Consider the following 17,695-nt stretch of genomic DNA (forward strand, 5'->3'; position numbering starts at 1 on the left):
AACATATTAACCCCTAAACTGCCACACTCCTGCATCACAGACACTATTTAAATATTATTAACCCATAATCTGTTGTCCCTAACATCGCCGCCACCTACCTACATTTATTAACCCCTAATCTGCCACCCCCAACGTCGCCACCACTATACTAAATTTATTAACCCCTAAACCTAAGTCTAACCCTAACCCCTTAACTTAAATATAATTAAAATAAATCTAAAGAAAAATTACTGTCATTACCTACATGATTCCTATTTAAAAATAAATATTTATCTATAAAATAAACCCTAAGCTAGCTACAATATAACTAATAGTTACATTGTATCTAGCTTAGGGTTTACTTTTATTTTACAGGCAAGCTTGTATTTATTTTAACTAGGTTGAATAGTTACTAAATAGTTATTAATTATTTACTAACTACCTAGCTAAAATAAATACAAATTTACCTGTAAAATAAATACTAACCTGTCTTACACTAACACCTAACCTTACACTACAATTAAATCAATTACCTAAATTAAATTAAATTACCTACATTAAATACAAATACCTAAATTATAAAAAAACAAACAAACACTAAATTACACAAAATAAAAAACAAATTACAAGATATTTAAACTAATTACACCTAATCTAATAGCCCTATCAAAATAAAAAAGCCCCCCCAAAAATAAAAAAAAACCCTAGCCTAAACTAAACTACTAAACCAATAGCCCTTAAAAGGGCCTTTTGCGGGGCATTGCCCCAAAGAAAGCTCTTTTACCTGTAAAAAAAATACAAACAACCCCCCAACAGTTAAACCCACCACCCACACAACCAACCCCCCAAATAAAACCCTAAATAAAAAAACCTAAGCTCCCCATTGCCCTGAAAAGGGCGTTTGCATGGGCATTGCCCTTAAAAGGGCATTTAGCTCTATTGTGGCCCAAAGCCCTAACCTAAAAATAAAACCCACCCAATAAACCCTTAAAAAAACCTAACACTAACCCCTGAAGGAAGATCCACTTACAGTTTTGAAGATCCGACATCCATCCTCAACGAAGCCGGGAGAAGTTCTCAACGAAGCGGCAAGAAGTCCTCAATGAAGCCGGGAGAAGTCTTCATCGAAACCAGGAGAAGTGGTCCTCCAGACGGGCAGAAGTCTTCATCCAGACGGCATCTTCTATCTTCATCCATCCGGGGCGGAGCAGGTCCATCTTCAAGACATCCGGCACGGAGCATCCTCTTCTTCCGACGACTACCCGACGAATGAAGGTTCCTTTAAGTGACGTCATCCAAGATGGCCTCCCTTAGATTCCAATTGGCTGATAGAATTGTATCAGCCAATCGGAATTAAGGTTGAACTTCAATCCTATTGGCTGATCCAATCAGCCAAAAGGATCGAGCTTGCATTCTATTGGCTGATTGGAACAGCCAACAGAACAGCCAATAGAATGTGAGCTCAATCCTATGGGCTGATTGGATCAGCCAATAGAATTGAAGTTGAATCCTATTGGCTGATTGCATCAGCCAATAAGATTATTTAAACCTTAATTCCGATTGGCTGATAGAATTCTATCAGTCAATCAGAATCTAAGGGACACCATCTTGGATGATGTCACTTAAAGGAACCTTCATTCGTCGGGTAGTCGTCGGAAGAAGAGGATGCTCCGCGCTGGATGTCTTGAAGATGGACCTGCTTCATGACGAATGGATGAAGATAGAAGATGCCGTCTGGATGAAGACTTCTGCCCGTCTGGAGGACCACTTTTTCCGGCTTGGAGGACCACTTCTTCCGGCTTTGATGAAGACTTCTCCCGGCTTCGTTGAGGACTCCTTGCCGCTTCGTTGAGGACTTCTCCTGGCTTTGCTGAGGATGGATGTCGGCTCTTCAAAACTGTAAGTGGATCTTCAGGGGTTAGTGTTAGTTTTTTTTAAGGGTTTATTGGGTGGGTTTTAGTTTTAGGTTAGGGCTTTGGGCTGCAATAGAGCTAAATGCCCTTTTCAGGGCAATGGGGAGCTTAGGTTGTTTTAGTTAGGCTTTTATTTGGGGGGTTGGTTGTGTGGGTGGTGGGTTTTACTGTTGGGGGGTTGTTTGTATTTTTTTTACAGGTAAAAGAGCTGATTTCTTGGGGCAATGCCCAGCAAAAGGCCCTTTTAAGGGCTATTGGTTTAGTAGTTAAGTTTAGGCTAGGGTTTTTTTTTTTTTTTGATAGGGCTATTAGATTAGGTGTAATTAGTTTAAATATCTTGTAATTTGTTTTTATTTTGTGTAATTTAGTGTTTTTTTTTGTAATTTAGGTATTTGTATTTAATTTAGGTAATTGTATTTAATTTAGGTAATTGATTTAATTGTAGTGTAAGGTTAGGTGTTAGTGTAAGACAGGTTAGGTTTTATTTTACAGGTAAATTTGTATTTATTTTAGCTAGGTAATTAGTAAATAGTTATTAACTAATTTAGTAACTATTCTACCTAGTTAAAATAAATACAAACTTGCCTATAAAAATAAAACCTAAGATAGCTACAATGTAACTATTAGTTATATTGTAGCTAGCTTAGGGTTTATTTTACAGGTAAGTATTTAGTTTTAAATAGAAATGTTTTAGTTATTAATAGTAGGTTTTATTTAGATTTATTTTAATTATATTTAAGTTAGGGGGTGTTAGGGTTAGGGTTAGACTTAGGTTTAGGGGTTAATATGTTTATTATAGTAGCATCGATGTCCGGAGCAGCAGATTAGGTGTTAAAAAAATATAATGTAGGTGTCGGCGATGTCGGGGGCGGCAGATTAGGGGTAAATAAGTATAAGATTAGCGGTGTTTAGACTCATGGTTCATGTTAGGGTGTTAGGTGTAAACATAAATTTAGTTTCCCAATAGGAATCAATGGGGCTGCGTTACAGAGCTTTACTCTGCTTTATTGCAGGTGTTAGGCTTTTTTTTAGCCGACTCTCCCCATTGATGTCTATGGGGAAATCGTGCACAAGCTCGTACAACCAGCTCACTGCTGACTTAAGCAGCGCTGACACAATTTTGCTCTACGCTCACTTCTTGTCTTTTAACGCCGGATTTATAAAAACCTGTAATACTAGCGCTGTAGGTCAGTGAGTGGTGACAATAACGTGCAAGTTAGCAACGCACCCCTCTTACCGCAAAACTCGTAATCTGGCCAATAGAGAAGATTGTTGGGTTGACTTTCTTAAACCACTTGTTGAAGATAATAAATGATTCAATTAAAAAATAATTAGCTGAATGACACAAACCTGTAATATAAATTCAAATTCAAAGAGCTGTTCAACATGTATTTTTAATAATGCTCTCCCAGTATACGGTGGATCAGTCGGCGGATCATTCAAGAGGCTTATTTAGGTCCGAACTAGTGTTTTTTGAGAAGATGTCTTGAGGTACCAGGAGAGAAAAAGATCATCTATTGTGTTATTATATTGATTTACTTTCTACTTATTCCCTTGTCCTTGAAACCCATCAGTTAGGGTATAATGAACTAAAGCTTGTCATAATATTGTAATGTTGTAAATCTTCGCATGTGCAATGTTCTAAAGTGTTTGAGATTACATGTAAAGGTTCTTTCTATCAGCCAATCGGAATTAAAGGTGAAAAATCCTATTGGCTGATTTTACAGGTAAAAAAGATGATTTCTTTGGGGCAATGCCCCGCAAAAGGTCCTTTTAAGGGCTATTGGTAGTTTAGTTTAGGCTAGTTTTTTTTTTATTTTGGTAGGTATTTTGATAGGGCTATTAGATTAGGTGTAATTAGTTTAAATATCTTATAATTTATTTTTTTATTTTGTGTAATTTGGTGTGTTTTTTTTTTTAAATTAGGTAATTGTATTTAATTTATGTAATTTATTTAATTGTTGTGTAAGGTTAGGTGTTAGTGTAAGGCAGGTTAGGTTTTATTTTACAGGTAAATTTGTATTTATTTTAGTTAGGTAGTTAGTAAATAGTTAATAACTATTTACTAACTAGTCTACCTAGTTAAAATAAAAACAACTTGCCTGTAAATTAAAAATAAACCCTAAGCTAGATACAATGTAACTTTTATTTATATTGTAGCTAGCTTAGGGTTTATTTTATAGGTAAGTATTTAGTTTTAAATAGGAATAATTTAGGTAATGATAGTAATTTTTATTTAGATTTTATTGAATTATATTTAAGATAGGGGGTGTTAGGGTTAGACTTAGGTTTAGGGGTTAATAACTTTAGTATAGTGGCGGCAGCTTTGGGGACGGCAGATTAGGGGTTAATAAATGAAGGTAGGTGGCGGCGATGTTAGGGGCAGCAGATTAGGGGTTAATAATATTTAACTAGTGTTTGCGAGGCGGGAGTGCGGCAGTTTAGGCGCTAATATGTTAATTCTAGTGGCGGCGATGTCCGGAGCGGCAGATTAGGGGTTAATAATTTTATTTTAGTGTTTGCAATGCAGGAGGGCCTCGGTTTAGGGGTTAATAGGTAGTTTAAGGGTGTTAGTGTACTTTTTAACACTTAAGTTATGAGCTTTATGCTACAGCTTTGTAGTGTAAAACTCATAATTACTGACTTTAGAATGCGTTACAAATGTTGCGGGATAGGCTGTACCGCTCATTCTTTGGCCTCCAAAAAAAAGCTTGTAATATCAATTGCGTAAGTTAATTTGCGGTACGACTAAAAAAGTGTGCGGGACAGCTGTACCTACAAGACTCGTAAAAGCAGCGGTAGTGAAAAAGCAGCGTTATGAGCCTTAACGCTGCTTTTTTACTCATAACACAAAACTCGTAATCTAGCTGATAGAGATACATACATATACATGTCTAAATATGTACATGTATATATATATATATATATATATAGATATATATATATATATATATATATATATATATATATATATATATATATATATAGATAGATAGATAGATAGATAGATAGATAGATAGATGTGTGCACATATGTAATTATGTATCAGATATACATAGAAATATATATTTAGTAATAAAAAGTACATTATTTTCTATATGAAGAAAATAGGAATGTAAAATATGCGCTTTGCACATCACGTTTCTCAATTAAGGTCTTAACGAAACACGGTTGGGTTAGAGCACATGAGAGCTTAGGATTCTTAAGGTGTGTTATTAAAATACTAAATATAAAATATTAATACATATTAAAGGGACATTATACACAAAATAAATGATAGAAAGAATGTTGCATTCAAAGAGAAGATTAGTCTGAGAATAACATGTAGATGTATTTTTTAAAGTTGTATTAGTTATTTAAAGATTGACAAAATAAGTTTTAGTGTCTATAACACAATGGGAGCTGCCATGTTGTAACTTAGGTTACCTTCTCTGCGGAGGCCAATTAAGTACAGTTATAAATAGGTCACTAGAGTGTGCAGCCAATGGCTGTGTGGAATATAACAGTGTTCTGCACTTCTATTTCTAACAGGAACTGAGAAGTTCACAATTTCAAAATGGAATTACAGGTAAAGGGGACAAAATAAATAATGAAAGTATATTGCAGAGTCAGGGGCATATTTTGGCCTAGGAAGCAGATTGGAGGGGGCAGGACATTTTTTGTGTCTATATTTATTACAGTTATTGTTGAAATATTATACAGGTATATAATGAGACTTTGCTCAAGGAGCTTACATTTTAGGGGGTATAATTACAGAGTGCCCATGAAGCTTATAGTTTAGAGGTAACTCTGAACTTTTCATTTATTTAGCTAGCTATTGTCTTTAGTTCTCTTGGCTTTCAGCACTAAGTATTGTGTTTGGGGAAGTATTGTTTCAATAAATCTTGTTTGTTTATATATATATTGCAGCAATAGATAGATATGTGTGTCTGTGTATGTATGTTTGTGCGTGTATATACTCTATGTCTATACTATAATCACATTTGTAACGCGTCTGTCGCCATCGCCAGTTGTGCACGCATCCTCAAAGGAATTTTGGCTGTGTGAGGCAGCCAAAAGAATCCACCTGGATGCTGCATAGGCAAACAAAGCATTAACAAAAAAAAAACACGCAACCACCCGCGCAAAATAACAAACAAAAACATGTAACTGCCCACACGAAGTAACAAAAAACCTAACCGCCCGCACGAAATAATAAAAAAACCTAACCGCCCGTAAGAAGTATTACCAAAAAAAAAACACCTAAACCGCCAACGCCCACATCACAAAATAATAAAGTAATTAACCCCTAAACCACAAATTAAACAACATATTTAAAATATTAACCCCTAAACCGCCAACCCCCCCACATCGCAATAAACCTAATTAACCTTTTAACCTTAAACTGCCAACCCCCCACATTGCAAAAAAACCTAATTCACCAATTATAGATATTGCAGAACTAGAACAAGTTCAGAGAAGGGCCACAAAGCTAATAAGGGGATTGGAGAAATTAACCTATGAGGAAAGGCTAGCCAAACTGAGTCTGTTTTCTTTAGAAAAAAGGCGCTTGAGAAGTGACATGATTACTTTATATAAATATATACAAGGCCCATATACAGAGATGGCAGAAGCTCTGTTTATTCCTAGAAAATTGTTTCTGACAAGAGGTTACAATTTAAGGTTGGAGGAAAGGAGATTTAATCTCCTGCAACGGAAACGGTTTTTCACTGTAAGAGCAATAAAATTGTGAAACTCATTACCAAAGGAGGTAGTGAATGCCAATACCCTAGATACATTTAAAAATAGTCTGGATACATTTCTGTATATAAACAAAATTCATGGATATGATTGCAAGTATTAAATGAGTCACCTTTTATTATGGGGTTATTTAAGCTTAACTGGAGCTTTTTGTAAGTTTTGTAAGTATTTTAGATTTGTATAGGTTGAACTCGATGGACTTTTTTCAACCTTATCTACTATGTTACTATGTAATTAACCCCTAAACCTCCAAACCCCCACATCGCAATAAACCTATTAACTCCTATTAACTCCTAAACTGCCAACCACCCACAACTCAAATAACTAATTTAATTACTAAGCCCCCTAACCTAACAACTCCCTTCAAAATAAAAAATCCTAACATTCATTTAAAAATAAAACCTAACATTAAATTACAAAAAAAAATCTAAAATTACAAAAAATTACAGATTTTCTTTTAATCAAAATTAAAAAAATTAAACCTAATCTAATACCCCTATGAAAATAAAAAAGCCCCCCCGCCAAAATGAAATACCCCCTAATCTAGACTAAACTACCAATAGCCCTTAAAAGGGCCTTTTGTAGGGCATTGACCTAAGTTAAACAGCTATTTTACATGTAAAAAATACTAAGTCCCCCCTAACAGTAAAACCCCCTCACCCACCAAACCCCCCAAAACAAAAAAAAAACCTCACCAAAAAAAAAGCCTAAGACTAAGCCCCAAATAGGTACTCACTGTTCCTAAAGTCCAGCGAGAAGGCCGGTGAGGTAGCTCTGTTGGTAAATTCCCTGCCTACAAAAAGCCTGATCCAAGGTCACAAGTTCAAATCCCAGCAGGGCCGACTCAGCCCTTTATCCTTCCAAGGTCGATAAAATGAATACCATTAAACTGGGTAATAATAACAACTATTACTATTCAGCTGCTGATTTGGTTAATTCCGGGAGCGAGCACTGAAAAAAGCACTTTGAGTCACACTGGGAGAAAGGTGCTATATAAATACTAGTTATTATTATTCTTCCAGACGGCTCCATCATCTTCTATTTTCATCTGGAGCGAAGGCAGCACGGAGCGGAACTGGCTTCCCCGATGCGCGGCGGTCCTCAGCGGCGTGGAGGCTTCTCTTCATGCGATCATCCGTCACACACTGAAGATTGAATGCAAGGTATCCCATATTTATTGGGATACCTTGCATTCCTACTGGTTGAATTTTTTAAATCAACCAATAGGATGAGAGCTACTGAAATATCTGGTTTCAAAATTTCAGCCTATTGAATGCAGTACCTTCCATTCAATTATTAGTGTACAATGGAGATCGGATGAAGAGGAGCCTCCACGCTGCTGAGGTTCCCGCCGCTGAAGACTGCCAATGAGGACCGCCACTGAGAACCACCGCTGAGGACCGTTGCTCCGGATCCACGCATCATATGTATGTATATACACATATAAACATAAATAAACATGTATACACATATATACATATGCATAGATACATTATAGTAGTAATTTCCATTAAAAAAACTTTGTCATATACCATATACCTTTTAACTTTTATAACTTTTTAAAATATTTAAATTAATAATTTTTAGTTTGCGCTCGCATTTACTTTCAACTTGTTATACACTTGCAAGTTAATGCATGCACAATATTTCAATATTGCGAGCACACCAACATTAACACACCACTTGTATACTAGCCCTTTGTGGCGTGTGGTCAAGGAGGCTAAGGGTACAATAGAACAACATGGTGATACTTTGGTTTTTGTTTAAGATTAACCCCTAAACCTAAATATGCTTTTTATTCATGTAATTAACATACTATTAAATGTTCTTAATGACTATTATATTGGGCTAAAGGCTGTTAAAATATTGAATTTATTACTTAATAGCAATTTAAAAAGCTATATAGCTACATTATTTTGTTGGATTAACTATAGGACATGTGACCGAATTTCTTAAAATTTGAGAAAGGCATTTACAAAACCCTAATATCACTTCTTCAAAATTAAAAAAATAATAACCCTAAATCTTCTTTATAGAACGGTCTCATATCTCTAAAAATGCTGTGTTAACATACAACTTCTACACTGTAGGGGTTTGTGAACAATAATAATAACAATAGTGTCATTAAAGGGAAATGAAACCTCTTATTTTTCTTTCATGGTTCAGATAGGTCATGTGATTTTAAACAACTTTTCATTTTACTTCTATTATGAAATTTGCTTCATTCTCTTGCTATCCTTTTGTTGAAACAGCAGCTATGTGCTACAGAGAGATAGCTTAACACATCTGGTAAACCAATGACAAGAGGCATTTGGGTGCAGCCACCATTCAGCAGCTAGCTGCCAGTCCTGAGCCTACCTAGGTATACTTTTTTTTAACTAAAAATACAATGAGAATTAAAACAAACTAAACAATATAAGTAAATTAGAAAGCTGTTTATAATTGCATAGTCTGAATCATGAAAACATATTTTTGAGTTTCATGTCCCTTTAACTGTAATAGTTTTGTATGCAATTAGCCTGTTGTGCTCTAAAACCATAGCTACATTTATATGTGTTTGGTTATGGATTTTAAACATTTTTACTATTTATTTTTATTAGTTTAACATTTCTTCTTTTTTTTTTTCCACTTCAATTAATGGAGCATATAACATAATCCAATATGGTGGGGTAATAATGTAGGTATGTTTTGCAAAAGCTTTTTGGGGTACTCATTGATCATTTAAAAAGCATTGGCTAGTGGCTTATTAAGTCATTTTAGCCATGAAATTTAATAAGTAAAAAATAGCTTTGTAAAAGTTTAATTTATTAATGAGAATTTGGATTGTAAGGCCATTTTTCAACAAACTGATAAAGTATAAATTCTGCCAATAAAAAATGAAAGTGACTGATTGTTTTTATGCTGTCATTGAAAAAGGGCTTTTCTGTACCAATAACAATTTAAACAATTGATTGTGATCAACTCCCAAGTTGACAAAGAAATAAAGTATGCAAACTAAGTATACATTTATTATATAGCTCAAATTGTGTATATGTACTTATACTGTGTATATGTACTTATAATTACAGCATAACCTTTCTATTTGTCTTCTCCATTGACCTCTATGGGAAAATATGTGAACATGCACGCGATATGGCTGTTTGGATTACTCGCGTTAACACGCGCGAAAAAGCCATAACGCGCTCTGTATTTTCACAACTGATTTGTCGCGCAACTTGTAATCTTGCCCTTAGTGATTACTTTGATACACAATTTATTCATGAGAGCTCTTGCAATCCTCCTATCTTAGTGATGCTTTACATACATGAAATGAGATTTTTCAATTGCTTCTTCTTTTCAGTAATATTACTAGTATATGTAATCTTTTTTATTCTTTTTTTTCAGTAACCAAATAAGCTGATTCAAACAGAGCTTAATGCTCTATAAAAAATTAAATAGTCCAATAATAATAATAATAATGATAGTCCACAAAAATATGTGGTCCAATTTCTCATATTGCTTCGTCAGAAGGCTGCACTGCGCCATTTACACAATGTATTTGCAACTCTCTCTGTAAATGATATGCCTTAAATGATATTGTTTCCTATAATTTAACTATGATTGGATAGATGATTAATCCATCAACTTCTCTGTTCCTGTCAATGTATTTTGGGTCATGTAAATATTTGAACAAAAAGTTTGTTTTGATTTACTTTTAAAATTAAAGTATTGATTGTGTCATGCTAATTAATTCACTCTCTGCCTCACACAATCAGTATTGTTTTATGTGAAATTACAATTTATTGGCTGAACTTTAAGGAAAGCTAAATTAGAGCATCCAGTTATAATGGGGAAGCCAGAATTAGCCCACTGACCAAATTAAAGGGCCATTAAATACAGCAGATTTGTATAATTAACCAGTTGTATAATAAAAAGACAGTGTAACAACACTTACTCTGAATTTACAAGTTGATCATTGTGTGCCTCAATGGACACAATAATGAACATTAAATTTTTTTTTTTAAAGGTGACGGTACTCACTAGCACTACAAATGTCATCAGCCTCATTAAAAAAGCAGCTAATCCACCAGACCAATAAAATAAAAGCACATTCCTTTTTGCTGGTTTAACTAAGCAAAAAGATACGTTATTTTGATTATTTTGTTTATATCAATCAATAGAATCAATTACTATAAGATGAATCAATATAATCAGTAAATAGGAATATGAAAACAATTGGTACAGCTTTATAAAAGCTGCAAAATTCCTGGGAATAAGAGGTAAGAAGTGGACAGTGGACACCCTCCTACGCTAGATCAATGATTTGGATGCTAACCTTTGTAATTATATTTTTAATAGTTAAATTTTTAGTAACTAATTACCTTTTTTTTTTTTTTTAAATAACTTGTTTGTTTTGAGGGGGATCATAGGTAAGGAATCAGCTTGGGTGGAGAGGTCTTAGGTTAGGGAAGAGTTTAGGCTGGGGGTCTTGAGGTGGGTGTGTTTTCAGTGCGAGGGTCTTAGGATAGGGGTCAAAATAGATGGGGGCTCTAGGTTATTGTGTCATTTTAGGGGTGTGGTCTTGTTTTGGGGTTTCCTAAAGGACCACACAATGCAGTAGAATTACATCATTAACAAGTACATAATAAAAAGACAATGCAATAGCACTTAGAAGTAGATAGAGTAGCTATAAAAGGAAAACATCCAGAGGCGCCTCTAAGTGCAATATCATCAGGGTAAATGGGAAGAGATATGGTCAAATGTACACTCACATTTGTTGAAACACACAATAGTGCAAATGAGGCGGACCAAGACTTCTGAGCTGCTCCTCTGACCCCACATCCAGAGCTCCTAACAGGTGATGAACGAGGGTTCAGATTCAAACACTCCACACAGCCTCTTGTATGAAGCCCAACAGCTGACAGCTGCTCCCAGTAACCCACAGGGTCTTGCCGGTCAGGAATATAGGACGACAATAGTAGCAAAGGTGATATTAAAGCCTCCAAATATCAGAGCGATAGCGGGTGTATAAAAAGATTTAATACTTTAAAACAATATAAAAACAGTGACGTGTTTCTCTGCGATCAACGTCATTTCTTAAGACTGTCTGAGGAAACGGCGTTGATTGCAGAGAAATGCGTCACTGTTTTTATATATCGTTTGAAAGTATTAAATATTTGTATACACCCGCTACCGCTCTGATCTTTGGAGGCTTTAATATCACCTTTGCTACTATTGTCGTCCTATATCCCTGACCGGCGAGACCCTGTGGGTTACCGGGAACAGCTATCAGCTGTTAGGCTTTATACGAAAGGCTGTGTGAAGTGTATAATTCAGAACTCTCATTCATCATCTGTTAGGAGCTCTGTATTTGGATTCAGCCAAGCGTCTCAGAAGTCTCGGTCCGCCTCATTTGCACTATTGTGTGCTTCAACAAATGTGAGTGTACATTTGACCATATCTCTTCCCATTTACCCTGATTATATAGAGGCGCCTCTGTATGTTTTCCTTTTATAGGAACTCTAGCCACTTCTGATGATTCTCCCAAAGAGCAGCCAGAGACATTGTGCATCTTCTTAAAGGGACATTTATTGGGACTTCTTATTATTTTAATAGTGTTGATCTATTTATTTTCCATTGCATTCTATACCTGTCTATTCACTTTAAGATAGATACATAGTTGTTGTTACTATTGTACACATTTGCTGTTATTATTGTAGCACTCCCTACTAGTATTAGAGTGACAGGTTGTTCATTCTATTACACTATTTTGTTAAGCAATAACACTTACCCATTTTCTGGCCCCTGTATCATGTGACAGACATCAGCCAATCACAGACTAGTATACGTATACCCTTTGAGCTTTGCACATGCCCAGTAGGATCTTGTTTCCCAGAAAGTGGGATTAGAAAAAGAGTGTGCAAAATTTGATAATGGCAGTAAATTGGAAAGTGTCTTAAAACTGCATGCTCTGTCTTATTCATAAAAGTTTATTTTGACTTGAGTGTGTAACGCTCGTGGGATACTCCTCTATCAGACCAAACTTGGCCAGTAGTCTTGTTATCCCGGCGGTGAGCCGGAATGATAGGGAATATCCCAGAGCAGAGAAAGTTAATGAGATGAGGAAGGCTTCACTCACCACAGGCAGGACAGTCCCCAGCGGCAACAGCAGAGCAGTCCAAGGATGAACCACTAGAATGGTCAGGCAGGCAGGGTCTGGCAACAGCAAAGCAGTCCAAGGATAAACCACTAGAATGTTCAGGCAGGCAGGGTTTGGCAACAGTAAAGCAGTCCAAGGATAAACCACTAGAATAGTCAGGCAGGGTTTGGCAACAGTAAAACAATCCAAGGCCACACCACTAGAATAGTCAGGCAGGCAGGGTTTGGCAACAGTAAAGCAATCCAAGGGCACACCACTAGAATGGTCAGGCAGGCAGGGTTTGGCAACAGTAGAACAGTCCAGCAGAGTAAGGGTTAAGGCAGGTAGACTAGTCAGACAGGCAGGTTCAGCAACAGCAATTAATCCTGCAGTTTAAGGGCAGGTTCAGTAACAATATGAGGCACAAGAAAGAACGATGTGTTACACCCAGGAGCACACAAAGTAACACCTATACTTGGGCAGTGACAGATCGTTCTTCAAAGATTTAAATAGGCGCAGATTCGCTCCACTGAGGTCCGGCTGGCATCCGGAGCATGCGGCGATGACGTCAGCGCCGCATGAATCCGGAGCTGACACTGCCCCTGACAACGAGCAGGGAAGGAGACGCCGCACCCCTATCAACGACTAGAGCAGTGCGGCATGACAGATTGTCCCTGTAAGCTAAGGTTCATTTTACTTGTGGATCTTTAGTGGGAGATTTTTACTGATGGGGTCAGAAGTTAGGGGTTTAATGAAGAGAGATTTTTTATCAATGGTGTGTGTCAATTTAGGGTTAATAGTGTTAGTTTTTTTTTTGTGGTATTTATTTTGTCTATTAGCGGTTGTGATGGCTAGAGGGGGTTGGGACAGGGAGGTAATTGAGACCTTATTTTGTGTTTCTGTCATTGTGGTTAGGATGTTCGTAATGGAGAGGGGTTTGTGATGGGGATTATGTCCCTCTTTTAGGCGTAGTGGCAGCTTTTGGGAGTTAATAGCAGAGGATCATTAGATTACAAATCATGTGCAAAAATTGAAGTGTTATGAATTTCAGATGACTTTCTTCACTACAAGTTCATCTTGAACTCCTACTACCCTGTCCTTAATCTTCATAAGCAGCATTACTTCTCTACTCTTATTTCTACTCTTTCTTCAAACCCAAAACGTCTGTTCTCCACTTTCAATACTCTTCTCCGCCCACCCCCACCTCCTAATACAACTCTCTAAGCTCAAGATTTTGCCAGCCACTTCAACAACAAAATCAATTCCATCAGAAATGATATCAGCTCTCAACATACTTCTAGTCTCTCACCCCCTCAAAAGCTCGCAATCAACCAAAACCCACATACCCATAAATTTAGCTCTTTCTCCCCTGTTACTGAGGAAGAAGTTTCTGCACTTATACTGTGCTCTTACCTCACTACCTGTCCCCTCAATCCCATCCCCTCACAGCTGCTCCCCTCCCTCTCTTCTACACTTACCCCTATACTCACACACATTTTTAACCTCTCCAACCAGTATATTTCCCTTATCTCTAAAACATGCACTGGTCACACCTATCCTCAAAAAACCTTCTCTTGATCCAACCTCCCCATTCAACTACCACCCTATTTCCCTACTTCCTCTTGCCTCAAAGCTTCTTGAAAAGCTGGTATATGCACACCTATCCCAGCTCCTTACATTAAATTCCCTCCTTGACCCACTGCAATCTGTATTTTGCCCCATTACTCCACAGAGACAGCAATCGTTTGGGTTACCAATGACCTACTTACAGCAAAATCCAAAGGCCACTTCTCTCTGCTTATCCTCCTTGATCTGGCTATAGTCTTTGATACTGTTGACCAACCTCTTTTGCTCCAAACCCTCCAATCCTTTGGCATTTGTGACACAGCCCTTTCGTGGTTCTCTTCCAACCTGTTTAACCGTACCTTAAGTGTAGCCTGCTCTGGGGCTTCCTCTGCCCTGTCACCACATTCTGTTGGAGTACCACAAGGCTCTGTCCTCGGTCCCCTTCTCTTCTCAATCTACACATCATCATTAGGTTCCTTATTAAAGTCCCACAGGTTTTAATATCATTTGTATGCTGATGACACCAAAATCTACCTCTCTGCACCAGACCTATCTCCTTCCTTGCTAACCCATGCCACTAACTGTCTTTCTCACATCTCTTTCTGGATGTCCTCTCGCTACCTTAAGCTAAATCTCTGCAAAGCTGAGCTCCTTATTTTCTCTCATTCTTCTAAAATCTCCACCTCCATCTCTCTATAACTGTCAACAACTCCATCATTACCCCTACCCCACATGCTTGATGTCTTGGGGTCACATTTCACTCCTCACATCCAATCCTTGGCTAAATCCTGCTGCTTGCACCTTAAAAACCTCTCTAAAATTAGACATTTCCTTAAACAAGACACAACTAAGATTTTAATCCATTCTCTTATCCTTTTCCGCCTTGACTACTGCAATTCCATCCCCTCTGATCTCCCTAGCTGCCGCTAAGCTCCTTTACAATCCATAATAAATGCCTCTGCCAGGCTCATCTTCCTTACACATTGCTCTTCATCTACTGCACCTCTCTACCAATCCTATCACTGGCTTCCTCTTGCCTCCAGGATTAAACACAAAATTCTGACTCTGACATACAAGGCCTTCAACTGCACTGCTCCCCCCTATATCTCATACCTTGTCTCCAGATACTCTCTGTCCTGTACCCTTCATTCTGCTCACGACCTCCTACTCCCCTCCTCTCTTGTTACCTCTTCACATTCCCATTCACAGGACTTCTCCAGACGGGTTCCCATCTTGTGGAACTCTCTGCCTCACTCCACAAGACTCTCCCCCAGTTTTGAAAGCTTCAAGCACACCCTAAAGACTCTACTGGTCAGGTATGCATACAACCTACACTAACCTTTCCTAATAACAGTTACTCTCCTCCATTACTATCTGCCATGAACCCCCTTAGCATGTAAGCCCAAGAGTCCAACTGTTTGTAGATCACCTTCTTAAGAGCTGACTGCAACAGTGCGACTTTCGGCAGGGCCCTCTACCCACTTATATCCCTATAAATGTTATCTTGTATTCCGCCTATGTTTATGGTGCTGTGGAATCTGTTGGTGCTCTACAAATAACCGATAATAATAATAATAATTTTGTAAAAGTGGTATTAGCACTTAATAGTGCTTGTATCTTTGCACTTCACTTATAATCTAGTTCTTATTTTTTAATTTATTCTTGCTATTGTAATCATTTTAATGCTTATGAATCATTTTCGGGCTGACTTTAAAGTAAACTTAGATTAGCTTGATTTAAATATGTTCACATACTTATAATGACATCACTTAGATAACAGTCAATGAAAGTGATACGCAACTGACAGCTGTTATTAGATGTAAACAACACTTTTACAGGCTCAATTTATGTTTTGTTTTTGGTTATCACTGATCAGTCAACAGGTCAATCTGATATTTTATTGATAAAATTCTGATCTCTGCCACCACATTCTCTCTACCTAGAGAAAAATTTTAAATTACTTAAGGAATAGTAATCTACTACAGTTTATTTACACAGTGTACTTTTTCTGACAGAGTTATTCCAATCCATCAAAAACCCTTTTGATTTTCAAAGTCCTTGATTGTTTTGTCTCTTTTGTACAGCATAACTTGACTGTTCACAAGACTTTTAAATGCTGTTTTCCACACATGATCCTAGCTTAATAAAAAAAATATATAGCTTAGATCACTTTTAAACTATGAATCTTGTACACAACTAAAATATGATCACCAGAATGTTTTTCTATGTAAGGGATTAAGTGTTTGAGGAGGTGTTTAATTTTTTTTTTAAATTAATCAAAATTATATGAAATTGTTATTTTAAATATTTGCCATCAATTAATAATATAGATTAAAGAGCCATTAAAAACAGAATTTAAAATCACATTAAGTATTATGTTATTGAAAATACAACATTATTGCAATATACATTATATTTTATTGTGTTGCCTTTTGCTGTAAAATACATCTAGAAATTGTGCTTGCTCCACTTCCTCCCAGGGAGGCTTGAGTTAATACTGTTATCTACTTTTCTTTGAACAAGTGTTTCCCTTCTCCTCTACCTCACCTTGGTTTTCTGTTTTCCTCTCCCTCACCTGTTTGTCATTAATTAATTAATTATCAGCTTTGCCTTCAGCAATCATGCTATGAAAGACATCTTTTTCCAATAGCAATGGGCATACTAGGTAGTTTAGGTGTAAATACTATTGTGTGTATATATATATATATATATATATATATATATATATATATATATATATATATACACAGTATATATATATATATATTAGGGCTGCTGAAAATAATCGATTCAGTGATGCATCGTGATGCAGCCGTTAACTATGCTGCATCGATGCAAGTGCAGACCTGACTCAATTCAGGGGTCAGTGACGTCATTGTGCAATATGACATGACCCCGCCTCTCTCACAGAGCAGTATATTCAGAGAAGCCGACATAAGGGAGTCTGTCTCCGGGTTTTACACCAGCTGCACCACATCAGGACTTTCTGTGTGCACACTGAGCAGATATCTGACATGGAGAGCACTCTCAACAGACCTCCCCTCTCACACACAAATGTTCCGGTCAGGAATTTTTATGACACCTAATGCCGACAGCAGCCTGATGTAAACAGTGAATCTTTTCTTGTATTATTGATTCACTGTTTACTGTTGCGGTCTCTGACTACACAGAGAACATAACACACACCCCTAATATATATATATATATATATATATATATATATATATATATATATATATATATACAGTATATAATATATAATTTATATTTTTTATTATTATGCATTTGGGGGTCATGCAATTCTAATGTATTTAATAGTCCTTTTACTGCACATGTGCAGACAAAAGTCATGCTTAAATCTAATAACTGTGCATAAGTT

The sequence above is a fragment of the Bombina bombina genome, chromosome 3, assembly GCF_027579735.1.
Source record: "Bombina bombina isolate aBomBom1 chromosome 3, aBomBom1.pri, whole genome shotgun sequence".
Taxonomy (NCBI): domain Eukaryota; kingdom Metazoa; phylum Chordata; class Amphibia; order Anura; family Bombinatoridae; genus Bombina; species Bombina bombina.